General features: G+C 32.1%; 1 protein-coding gene across 3 annotated transcripts in view; it reads right to left on the bottom strand.

Moving 5' to 3' along the window:
* Window positions 1–13,443, bottom strand: part of LOC140750438 (uncharacterized) — a 47,218-nt gene extending 33,775 nt beyond the window's left edge. Inside the window, exon 1 of one of the 3 annotated variants that reach the window (XM_073083950.1) lies at window positions 13,113–13,443. The gene's annotated coding sequence lies outside the window, so the exon portion shown is untranslated. Of the gene's footprint in view, window positions 1–12,994 lie in introns of all 3 variants that reach the window. The other 2 variants (XM_073083953.1, XM_073083952.1) reach the window with 2 other exon arrangements.
* Window positions 13,444–14,021: the final 578 nt, after the last annotated feature.

Raw genomic sequence — 14,021 nt, 5'->3', positions numbered from 1 at the left:
AATTTATTACCCTTAACGATTATATTTCTGACTAATTCTGATCGTTGTCTTTTAGATGCTCTTATTAAATATGTTAGACATTACATTTTTTTCTTCATTAAACATTAATCAATAATGACACGAATGATGCAAATTGCACCTCGTATATGTACGAGTACATGTATATTACATACGTATATATTGCTGAGATACCATAGGTAGGTATAGTCCGCGCCAAACTGCTAGTCCACTCTGAAGTTATTGCGAGCAGGTGTAGTCATACAATTTGCTATGGTGACGCGATCCATTTCTACATTCAGTTTTACGCGTACTATACTCGTATTATACTGTGTTCATATAGGTTTCCGTTTTCAAGATGAATTAGATCATACATTATAGAATTTTTTTTGTCTAAGACCTAGTGGCGTGTAATGAAGAGATATTGACTATCAAAAAAATTAACCAAGTGCCGGTAAAGGTAAATGGTTCTATAATTTGGATGAACATTCTTTTGTTGACAAGTTTGTTTTTCTTAGTTTAAAAAGTTAATTTTTGGGAGTAAATGGGAGTAAATTTTTGGGACTAAACTAAAAAAAACGGATAACCATAAATATAACGTGTTAATATCGGGTTGCCAGCCTAAAATCAAGCCAATAAACACAGTAGTAAGAGTAGTAGTAATAGTAGTCTCGAAGTACACTACAGAATCACATACTCTAAAGCCAGACTTGTTAAGGATCGATAGCTTATTTTCCATTATGTTCGGGTATAGAGTCTTGAGGGTATTTTCAGAACATAGACAGTGTACAATGATGTAAACACATTTTTCCAATATTTTGCAACTCTTACCTACCTCATGAATGTGCAATTATTTTTTCATACTAGTTTTGTTCTATTCCCCTTTTTTATTTTTTCGGCTACAATTAGAGCAAAATTACCCATAATTAACATATTTTATCCCGTTGATCAGAATGACAATGAGTCTTAAAGTCATATTAAAATACCAATTAAAATAGATCGTACCATAGGAGTACGCATGCCGAAAATACCTAACGTAAGTATCCAGTGTAATAATGCTTTCATTATTATTTATACTGAAAATATTACAAATGTAACAAGTATTTTACAAACAGTTATAATAGTTTTTAGATATTTTTAAACCACATGGCCATATCTACATTATTATTCAAGGGAAATTTATAAATTGACTAATTTAAAATTAAATATTTTAGACCAAAAGTTATTTCGCCTCCAGTGATACTTTATTAACAGATAGACTACATGCAATAAAGTGTTATTCATTACTCTTCTAAACTAAATCTACTTAATAATTTATTATGATCTACTCATAAATAGTGACTTAAAATAACTAGGTAAAACTAGTGGTAGACAAAAAAGGTTACATACGTTCAAAAGCCAATATGAAATTTTAAAATATGCATATTATTCAATTGATTCAGTACTATTCAATTGTATTATAGCCATTGACTATTTAATTTAATTTATTCATTTTTTTTAATATTAATATTATAATTCTACAAAGATATTTGAGTATTTCGAGTATTGTAATTTGGAGTGTATTAAAGAGAAAGGGCCAAACCTTCAATAGACATCAACGGGTTCTTATAAGTAAGATGTATTATAATATTATATTTAAAAAAAATCTATATGTTATCCAATATCAATGCAAAAAATAAATGTTTTAGTAACAATTTTTTGTTTCTTGTAGATCATTATAAAAACGTAAGAAATATGTTAAATATTTTGATATAACAATTTCAATTAGGTATCTAAATAAGGAAACTTTAATATAGAGTTTTCATATAAAATTAAAATAAATAAACATTTGTACACCCACTAGTCATTTCTAGAACTTCGTATGGTGTGGTTGCTTCTTGAACAGAAGTACATAAATGTTCAAACTCTATGAGTAAGTATAGAATAAGTATAAGAAGACGGCGTTATGATTCATTCCAGTAACAGATTAACAGAAGAATAATCTTTAGAACTTATGTATGCTTTTACAATATATGCATGGCATTTTACTAAAGACTCGTCACATAGATATACTTCGAAATTATAACCGAAATTTAGTTTAAAGAGCAATTCAGTTTTGACACGGAAGAGACGGTTTGAAATATTTTAAAATAATAAATGTTGGTATTATAATTTTAAAATTGGTTAGTAATATGAACAAGAATGTATTTTAACTGAGACATTAGACATTCACATGTTGCATTATCGTTTATGTTTTTATACGTTTCATTAATTCGCTTGCGTCCGACTTTAAATAAAAAAGAAATAGTATTGTTCACTCGCCTGTTTAATTATCGCAGGCAATCATAAATTATATTTCGTTACATACCTACCATATCATTATATTACATGCTGATTTATTTTTGGTAACTAATCAAGAAGAAAATAAATACGTTGTAACTATGTTCTCCTAAATTTGAAAGCATTAGTAATATAAAGCACGGAAAGGTTAATATTAATTACCAAAAAAAAATACTTTGAAATACTTTTTGTACATGGCTTTGGTTTTCACATTTTTTTCTTTTCTACTTTTAGTTGGTGATGTGGTGGATGTGGTTGATGTGTTGCTTATACTCAGAAAGTCTATTATAAAACCGAATTTTTTAGGGTTCCGTACCCAAACGGTAAAAACGGAACCCAATTCTGAAGCCTCCGCTGTCTATCTGTCACAGAGCTCTATATCTTGACTCGTAATAGATAGACATTTGTTTTTATACAGAGTAAGTATAACGGTGGATTACTGGCTACTATAACGATATATACAAAAAATAAAATAAATTTAAAATAAATAGGGGTCGTTATTAAAAAAAAACACTATTTTTCGGCATTTTTGCTTTGTCTCTAGAACCGTAGACACTTAAATTTTTCACTATGCATTCACTTCTATGGCTGCAATGATTACAAATACTAAAAATAGAGAAATAAATTAATAAATAAAAATTTGGTGGTACTGAACTACTATGTGTTCGAGTTCGACTCGCACTTGGCCAATTTTTCATTTGTAGAGCAAAATATAAAACACAAAATTGAAGTGGCTCATGAAATAAGATCAAAATGGTACCTTAATATTAATATTAGTACAGAGATCTGACTGTACATACATATTTTTCAACAATACGACATTCAAGATAGTGCAACAAGTCTGCTAGCCGCATTGGCGATTAGTTTATCACATTTTTATCAATACGCTAATTAAGTATCTAGTATTATGCATACGTTCAAGGGTAAAGTCTGCGTCCGGACATATGTTCGTGCGACTATTTCGTTTGTGCGCGTAGACGAAGGATGCCTATCAAATAATAATTTGTAGGACAGTCCGTTTTAAAACAAATGACGTTGTAGACTATATTATAAATGACTATTATTTTCAATGAAGACTTTATCAATATTTTATGTTGAAGAAAGTTATATTTTTTGTCAATTTTACTACATATGATTTTCATTTGGCTCCTAACTGTAGTTTAGATAGTAGTCTAGATAGTACCACTGTGATGGATCATAGTGTTCTCCAATTTTACGATATACGAGTATCAATAGTCACTTTGTTGTGACACTAATATGAACTTATGAAATATTTGAGTAAGATGATAAAAAATGTCCTGCATTAATCTTCCGTCGAATTGGTTTGCTTAGCGTAGAAGTCATGTAGACGTTATATAACCTAGGTACTATTGTGAGCTAGGTGCATGTGTGTAAACGGTGTGCATGAGTGCGTGGCGACGGCGGCTGACTTTTTCGATTGCAGATAGGTAGTTGCTACGCCCGAAATATGAACACGCGGATAAATACCGAATTTCGACGGTTACGCATTATGAGCGGTCGGCGGCGCGCACTCCGAACTAACTCTAACTTTAAACGAATTTGCATTGAACTAACTAAATTATTCGAAGGTTACACGCCTATTGTAAAATTTTAATACCTAAATCCGACAATTCATGCTATTCGTAAAATTTAGTAGGTAAGTATTATAATTTCCTTTTATTTCCAAATGCTTGTTCAGAGCCGTTATTTCAGAGACTGTTCAATAGACGTCATAAATTTAATATTATAGGATAATAAATTTTATATAAAAAGAATAAAGTTCTGTCTGACATTGGTGAATTAAAGTAGTCTCAATCATGTTGGGGACCTGAAATGCTTTGTTTTCTGTAGGTGTCAACTACAGCTTTCAGACTGAAGTACAGCATTGCACGTTAAGCGTCTTTAAATTAAAAGTGCAATGATGACTCATAAATATTACTTCGGAATTTTTAATAAGATTTTAGCAGCACACCAGTAAGCAGTCCATCTGATGGCAAGTGGTCACTGCCGCATTTGTAACGAATTCCATATAGAACAGGGGTTCTAATTAAAGTCCCTTACAGTTACTGACAGTTACATGAGTTTTTACGTTTTGACAAATTATGTGACTGTTTTGGTATTTCTTTACGTATTTGCTCATACAAATTCCAATTAGTGCCCCTAGCGGATTGTATAGGAACTATAGTGTCAGTAACGTAACATTAAATGTCTAAATTGACAAAATGGCGCTTTATGTTTTGTCTCTCGTGTTTGCATGTGAGGCAGACAAAAAGACTTAAGCACTTTTTTATACACAAAAACTGCTTTTCACTATTTCTACCACTTTTTAATTAGTATCTTACTATTACTTTAAGCTTTTTAAGAATTTGTATATTACATTTTTAATCAACTACACCTGTTTAGTTATATACGCGCACAGGTGATTTAATTCCTCGATAAAATTATATTCGAATAATTATTATTCAAGTCAAATGAACTGATTTCTATTGCAAAAGCGCAAGGTCTACTTGATGAAAAAATGGAATAAATTATTCAGTATTTTTCCAAACAGCTACTTCTACTTTTGAACTCTTCCAATTATATTTTAATGTTTGTGACAGCGTTGACTCCGGAAATAGGTACCTAAAAGTTTTTCGATAAAAATTTAAATCGAAAATGAAGGTTATTCTATTGCCATTCGCTCGTTCTCTATAATGGGTAAGTGAGAAACATATACTAAGTCTTCAGATTACATTTTTATTGAATCGATTTACACATGTGTACATATTTTAATGAACTTTTGGTTTTGGTTACTTTACCTTTCTATTGTCCTATTACTAATTAACATATTATTAAATATGCTACATTTTTAGTTCTCCATGCTTAATATTGAAAAACAAAATAATTTACGCCTCAAATTTTGGAAATAAAAATATAGTTCTTTACTTTTACAACAAAAACCATAAGAAGTATGTGATCTTAAAATAACTTTGTGAGTGAGTTATTCAAAAATATTCTCGATGTACAAACCCAGCCTCTTAAAATTTAACAAACCAGAATACTAGAAACTTTATACATATTATTAAAATTTAATGCCTGATTGTTTTAAGGGTTATGTTTCAATTATCGACCAAGGAGCTCTATGAACAACCCGTTTGTTGTCGTTCGCATTTTCCTGTCCCACGGTTCAATACAATAATGCGGTGAAATATTGCCAATAGACAGATTAACTGTACGTCCAAAGTTTTTATACTTCGCACGGTACACGCAGCGGCACTTATTAAAATATATGAAATAATTGAAATATATAAATATTAATGAAAAAACAAGCAGATAAATTTGATTTTTTTAACGAAATTTCGTACTAGTATTCGTTTGCCGTTATACAATTATTATTAGAATATTTCGTTTAAAGTTAATACGTTAAACGAAAAAACCTAATAAATAAGTATGTAGATTCTTGGTATATTCGTAATTAATTTCTTGGAAGTGACATTAACGATTCAGATGTGTTTTCCGTTATCTTTACTTGCCAAATTTATAGCATAAAATATTAAAGCATCGATGATACCTTTTTGCTACTCAATAATTCTATAACAGTTGGCAATGGCGTATCTTCGTTGTAGTACCTACTAAACAAAATCAATCTGCCTGATGACAAAACATACAGAGCAAATCTTCTGACCGTCGTCCAGACGTCGTCCTAATCGTCGACCCATTACTGTCCCACTGCTGGGCACGGGCGGTCTCAAAGTGAGATGGGCTTAGGCCATAGTCCACCGGCATAGTCAAGTGTAGACTTCACACACCTGTGAGATTTTTTAAAGGACCCTCAGGTGTGTAGATTTCAATATTTTCCTTCACCGTTTAGACAAGTGATAATATAATTTAATGTGCGTTTGTAAGATCAGAGGTGAATGCCTGGCTTTGAACCTTGTACCCTCCGAATGAGAGGCCAAGTTACTTAACGACTAGGCTATCACTGCTTTTTTATATATACGCTTTTTTATTTGATATCGTCAGTAGGTGAATCATATGATATATACTTAGTAAATAATATCGTCAGTCAGTAATTTGCAAACTGTTTATTAAAAGAATGCGTGCTATCTATAGTTAAGAGATATCTAAATATTCTTAAAGTGTGTGCAGGCCATAGACAAGGATAAACCCACCCACTCAGATTGACCGGAAAACAGTTTTCCGTGGAACAATTGGACACTGACGTTTGCAAGCTGATGACGCTACAGACTTCCTAAACAAAGGGTGATCAGATTTCGCAATATTTTTAAGAAACATTTTTCTTCATCAAATTGCCCTTTAAACGTTTGACACTTGATGTCGCTACGATTAGGAATACATTTTGATTATAGGTCACTCAAAACTTTTAACCAAAAATACGATATTTACCAATAATAAGATGTTCTTACTATAAATTTAATTAATGGTACGACTTATATATTAGTATTTTAGTTGTTATTAACATGTTAGTGCAGACATAATTGAGTATGACACTGGTGGACCTTCCCGTATTTTAGATATTCACTTTATTAATTTAATAACGCGATATGAAGACATCACAACGCAATCTTTGTATTTACAACTAGCTGTGCCCCGCGGATTCAACCGCGTGAAAAAGAAATAACGCGGCTGAAACCGCGGGGTACAACTAGTTCTAAAATATAAGTAGCCTAAGTTACTTCGTATTACATCAGCTGCAGCCAATAAAAGTCCCGTCAAAATTAGTTCAGAAATTTCAGAGATTAGCCAGAACAAACAGACAGACAGACAAAAATTGTAAAAAAATGTTATTTTGGTGTATTCATATGCATGTAGTAAAAAACGGTTATTTCAATATTAAAAACAGACACTCCAATTTTATTTATATGTATAGAGATAATTTAAACTGTAAAATGTATTTTGTAATCGATGATATTTTTTATTCACTCAACAATGATATACATATTTCTTGCAATGTAAAGTCGTAGTACAAATGATTTTATTTAATTCATATAACAATATTTTAAAAAAACTTTCCTTTTTAATTTAATTGAAGAACTCAAATTAATACTTCCAATACATAGCTTGCACGTCATTAAGAAATTTTATTGAAGATCGTGATTGATAGGATGCGGTAATATGGCGCCACCTCTTATGTAACACTGTAAGGTCACCACAGACTCCAATACAACACCTAAAACTAATAAACGTTACGTATATCAGGATTGTACTTTTTATAAGAAAGATATACCGCCTACGATATGCTCTATTTGGAATTTTGGAATTAATCTATTATTATTATCAATAAGTATATAATAATTAAGCTTAGACATAACAGTGAAAAATTTTTTTCTCTTTTGTCTTCCACTAATTTTATTATTCAATACCTATTAAATAACTTCGAATGTAATTGTAATTATATTTTATAAACTACTTTTGTTAACTTCGTATTCTTAGTACGTTTAAATTGGCGTATTCAAACAAATTGTCTCAAAAACGAAATACCAACCTTATACCTTTATTTCGCCTATTTCGTTTTTTTTTAATATTTGTAAGAGACATCCGCAAAAATTTTTTTTCATATAAGTATCGTACGATTCTCTAATTATCGAGCTAAAAGGTGTCCTCCAACTGAAATGTTTTATGAACTGCCGCAAATTATTTAAGCAGCTACGTAGGTATGTTACAATTTGTCAGTCTTCTTTGATTTAGTATTTTTTTACAAAATGACTGAAAAAATCTGCTTTTCGTTTTTAAAAATCCAAAAAATGTGCATACATTTATCCTCGTGCATTTATCGTGCGTTATTTTCGCGTGTTACATATTTCAATTCACTCCGACGCTATCTGGTAGGCTACATCTGATAACCTTGAGCGCGCGCGGGACAACTGATTATCAACATTTTTTCCTATCAAATTTTGAAGATCGTCACTTTTTAATAATGCTAATATAAATTATGGAATTATGTTGTCCTTATACATTTATTGGTTACTTATTTTCATATAAGAACACCTCTTATTTCTAAAAGGCTTTAAATGTACCTAAGTGTGAATTCCAAAAGTTTTAATTCGTGACGGATTCTGAGGAACTGATCCATGAAGAAGGAATTCTGAACTGAGATCCTCTTGTTCAAACTATTTATGTTATTTGTGATTTATTTCTTACATACAAATGCAACATGTAATATATGATGTCTATATTTTTTTTAAGATCGTTGAATCAAAACACCTTAGCTATATCGTTGAGCTGTTGATTGTAGTGTGAGGTAGGTCAGAACAGAATAAGTACTGTAAAAATAGCCGTTATCTGTTACCTACAACGATACTTATTTAATTCGCGTACGAAATACGCAGCAATGTCAAATAACATTGTACCTGTGGTTTATTTTATCTATATGCAGCTGAAAATCGTTCGTGGAAGCAGGGAGTGTTATATTAAATGGATTGTAGCTATATATGTGTAGCGCAATCCCTGATCTATAGACAAAGTCATGAAAATAGATACTAGGGTCCATTCTATATAAATATGCATATTGTACATAGATACGTAGGAGGTATACTGATATCTACAAAGTTAGGTAGATGATTTAACTAGGTTATAAATATAAACTAGTTAAAGCTCCTACCTGACGTGGGTTGCAGAAGTGTTGCTGCCTCCGAGGAATGGGTAACTACGAATAGCTGCTTCAAGATCTAGCAGCATCTTGACATTTATGAAACCTTTTATTTTAATCCGTAATAAGTGTTCAGTTGTATTACTTAATATCAGAAAGAAGTGAAATATTGTTGTTTTCGTAGTACACGCTCCCTACTACTAATAAGAAAAGAATTCAAATTATTTGTAAGTATATTTATGGCAGTTCGTTACATATTAAATTAATTGCAAATTATATTATCACTAGTCAACAACTGTTAGTTGTTCGAAGACCATTATGAAAATTTAATTCTATTCAATTACTTATTGTTTCCGTAACCAGATGATACTAGCATATAGTATATGTGTCTGTATTTAAAACAATATTTATATTCAAGTAGGTAAATCATAAATTAGGTTTTTATATTTCTAGCTACCTGTTTTACCTAATAATAATAATGAATACCGTAGGCTCTATCCGCATCGCAACCGCTTCGTTTTAATTACTCGGTTATTGATATTGCCTTTAACATGATAGCTAGCTGATATACAATGTATAGAATTTAAATAAACTTTCTTATTATGGAAATGTAAGGAAAATAAAGATATGATTTAGGCTTTCTCTGAACTATTTTGTACGGTTACAAATAATGAGTAGGTATCTATATTAAATGGAATATAACACCTCCGCTGTTCATAAAATTTCTGCAACAAATCTTACAAGACCGAACATCGAATAAAAACTTATGTCTGGATTATAAGTTACTTAAGAATAGAAATGTAAATTTAAGGATTTTTAGATAAGAGCGAATTAAAGTTTTTAATTGTTCGTTGTGGCTATAATATTTTATTTTCGATATTATGAGTTATGTCAATTACAAGAGTGGTTGCAAAATGACATAAAAACATAAATGTAGGGTCTAATAATTAGCAATATGTCGGTATTTTAATCATTTTTCAACGTATTTAAAAAAAGTTTCCTAAAATTATTATAACTTTCTAACTCTTAAACATTGTATAAGTACGTTATTATTTAGAACTGACTAACACTTTACCGTAAAATCAATTAGGTTTTATTACAAAGCGGTTATAAAGCCTACAACATAACTAATTTATATTCAAAGCCTATGTCAATAACGTAGGTATTAATAAGAGAAACAGAATAATTTCTGATGGCACAATGGCACATCACATTTAATATCCTGAATACTGTTGTTTGAAACTGATTGAATTACAAACACTAACATTTCCTAGCCAATATTTTAAATTTGAGATAAACTTTTAAATACTACACGTGCTAAGTACTGAAATAATGAAATTTACCGCTGGGTACCTATAAAAATAATTTGTATTTGTAAAAAAAAAATCTCTATCTTATATATAAAATTCTCGTGTCGCAATGTTAGTTACCGTACACCTCCGTAACGGCTTTACCGATTATCACCAAATTTTATATGCATATTCAGTAGGTCGGAGAATCGGCTACTATCTATTTTTCATACCCGTAAGTGATAAGGGTTGTTCCCCCTTAACACTTTTTTATTTATATGACAACACAACGTTTGTCGGGTCAGCTAGTTTTTATATAAAGAAAAACTATTAACTGACTATTTATTGTTTAAAACAGTAACATTTCTACAAGATTTTCCACATGACATTTTTCCTATCAAACTTTGAAAATCGTCACTTGTTAATATTGCTAATATAAATTATGGAATTATATTTGTAGATTAATATCCTTACACTTTTCTTGGTCTTAATTATTTTCACATAAGACACCTAATTTCTAAAAGCCTAAATTCGCCTATGCGCCTAATTTCTAAATGTTGGTACTTAATAATTTTTAAAACTATTTCAGATATTCTAGTGGAGAATGTTTGTTTCAAGTCATTAATAACCCGTTTAAAATGTTTTATGAAAATTTTAAATAATCTTCTAATAATAAGTAAAATTATGACTTCATACTTCGGCTACTACATTTTTATTGCTATAGATAAAGTAGATTGCTAATTTAGCGTGTTCGTTATTAAAAAAACCTTTAAACGGAAGTTTAATGAAGAAGAACGATCCTGTTTTAACAAAGTAAATGTAAAAAATTAAAAGTTATCTTTTTGGTGGATAAGATATTCAAAGACTACGAAAGATTATATTATTAATGAATTCTTTCATTTATTTTATTAATCCACAACGATACACATGTTCCCGCATTGATCTAAGTTTCACCAGAATCATAAAATAAAACTAATAAAGCTCAAAATCTCCCAAAAAAAACAAAACACCGTCACAAACAAAAGAAAAAATACTGAACTATTTCATCGCCTATATTATAAGTTTAAAAATGTTGTACCCGCACAGCATATACGGTTGTTTGTGGCAAGGGTTGTATAAATTGTATTTAAGGAATTGCAAGCTCTGTCCGCGTTTGTAACTCAACTTTGATATCATATATTTTACATTTTAAAACAATTCTAACGATTGGCCCTATAAGAATTACTATAATAAAAGTGGATGTAACATTACAATAATATAAGTAAGCCTACATATACCTTACATTAAATGCATGCAAAAATCATAGATGATCATAGACCACAAAATTCCTTTGGATTTCCTGTCACTCATCTTGTTGCGTACATAATTGTTACCAAATTAGTTTTCAATCAACCAAAAATGTTGCTAAAGTATTTATAATAAGAAGATAATGTAAGAAAAAAAGCAAACTATCCCTTTACTCATTGTCTTTTAGTATTTCAATGGTTGCATTAAGTCAAAATAGTAAACGGACAAAGATGAATATACAAAAAGCAATAAATTTCATATCTGTAACAAAAATGTAATGTAATGATGAAGATGAAGAAATGTACAGAAATATATGTATATATTTCCCGTACCACAACAAAGATTATTTCTAATGAAAAAAAACATTAAGTTTACTCTTTAACTTAATGCATACACACTAGAGTAAAGCTTTTATTTTTAAAATACGTTATAATACACTAACGGTAAAAAAGAATTATCGTATTTAATTTTCAACAACAAAAAACAATTATGAATTAAGCCGTTACGAAAATAAAAGTTTATGCATAGCAATAAAAACTGTATGAATTATGTACAAAATTGTATAAAAGGAAATACATAAGTATTGAACTTTCTACGTGACATCTGTAGTATACTGAATTATAAAAAACATGCTTGTATATTAAGTGCATAAAATAAACTGTAAAACTTTAAAACAATCGTCCAAAACGCGAGCGAACACATCAAAACAACAGCAAAGGAAATATTTTTGAAGTGTTGCATCTAGTCTACAGACTCTACATGAAAAAGTTGTGGGCTTAGGAAATTTTCAGATAATTATATAGTGCACTTAACGAAAACATTCAGGTTATAATAAAATGTCAAAATGTATATATGTCAGTAGGTTACCTTGCTTAAAACTTACACACAATTGCACACCGAATAAGCTTAACCCCCCGCCGTTATGAAAAATTTTTCATGCGCGCCTTTTTAACTATTTAAATAGTCATTGCAATTTTTACATTCCACATTATGTTACAAAAATATCGACCACTATTTGTGTTAATAGTATAAATCCTATATTATAAGCGCCAACCATTCGTATACATAGGCATATATAACCTCATAAATATAGGCAAACACTCCGCCCGGAAGCAATGTTTGCAGCGGGCTTTTCCTGACTCATGCGTGAATTTGAATTCGTGACATTCAATGACTTTTTGCGGACTGTAATCAGTTAGTCTATACGCTTTGTTTGTAACAGCTATATCACTTACGTTAGGTATTAGTCTACAAAAAATAAATAATTGCCTTCTAGTATATTAGATGATTTATCAATGACCCCTGTTAGATTACATTTATTGGCTTTGGTTGGTATGAAATAAGAAATTGCATGGCATTTACTAATTTATGTATTATAATTTTTACAAATTAGTAGATTTGAAATTTAGACCATTTTTAGTCCAGGTTTAGGTTTAGTAAACTAAATATTGGTAATAACAATGTGCATATTTTTTAATGATTCACTGAGTTTGCTCATGTTTCTGGGACCTACCTATGTGATAACGTTGTCGTGTGGGGTGCGCGTACGGCTGAAGTACAAGGGTGCGCTGGGGCGCTCAGGATCAGTGGCTGACGGCGCACAAACACTCACATTCAAATATTTGTCTAACCTTGATGCGAATCGGCGCACTCCGGGTTCCATCCGACGACGGTCGTCGATACAGACGGGTCGAAGGGCTCGCTTCAGGTGTAACAGTGAAAGCGACACTGGTCGAGAGGATGCGAAACGTTTTGCGGCGCGGGCGTCGGGCCGGACGGCAGGCGCATCGGCGCGCCGCCACCGGCGGTGTGGTCGCGGGGCTGCGGCGCGGCGGCCGCGCTACATGTCACGGTGCGGCGAGCGCGCTCTTCGCGCCGTGGTCACCGACTCACAGTGGCGTCGCCGTCCTACTGTCTGCCCGACGGCCGGGACGGCGGCGCGCGTTGCACCGCCCCGCTGCACTCCGCCTGCCCCCCTGCCGCTGTGCCCCCACGCTCGGCCCCCTCCTCATGCCGCGCTCCACCCGCCCCGCCCCGAAGAATTTTCCGCATCGGGCGGGAAAAATCGATTGTGCAGCGAGCCCCGAATAATTTCGGCAAGACGCACGGCGCCCTTGCGTCCTCCCTGACGGCGATGGCGGACGCAGCGGTCAAGCGCAACGCGCCGCGTTCCTCTTGCGATACACCATTGCGATAGTCAACCCAAGGTTCTTGGTTCGCATCATCCACCCCGCTTAAGTACTGCGTTTAATTATAAACGCGGTACTTAACCACTCATAGAATAAAGATCTGCTACACCGTTTTACTCGTTTTAGGTACCTATGCTGTAAGTAAAAGTACCAGATTCTAAAAAATATAACTAACTTATCATTATCTTCCGCAAGTCAATAGTGACCCACTTCTGAGAACAGGTCATAAGTATTTCCTGTGAGAATCGACCATGTTGATTAGTAGACTTCATGCATCTCTAAGAAATAAGAAAACTTAAACTTCTTTACGAAATTTTGTCTTTGGCGTTAAAACATGTGATAATTTGTAAC

This window comes from Epargyreus clarus, unplaced genomic scaffold (genome assembly GCF_041222505.1).
Source record: "Epargyreus clarus isolate Ecla_fem2 unplaced genomic scaffold, WU_Ecla_fem_2.2 ptg000019l, whole genome shotgun sequence".
Lineage (NCBI taxonomy): Eukaryota > Metazoa > Arthropoda > Insecta > Lepidoptera > Hesperiidae > Epargyreus > Epargyreus clarus.
Note: the sequence above shows the minus strand (reverse complement) of the source record. Positions and strands in the feature narration are given on the sequence as shown.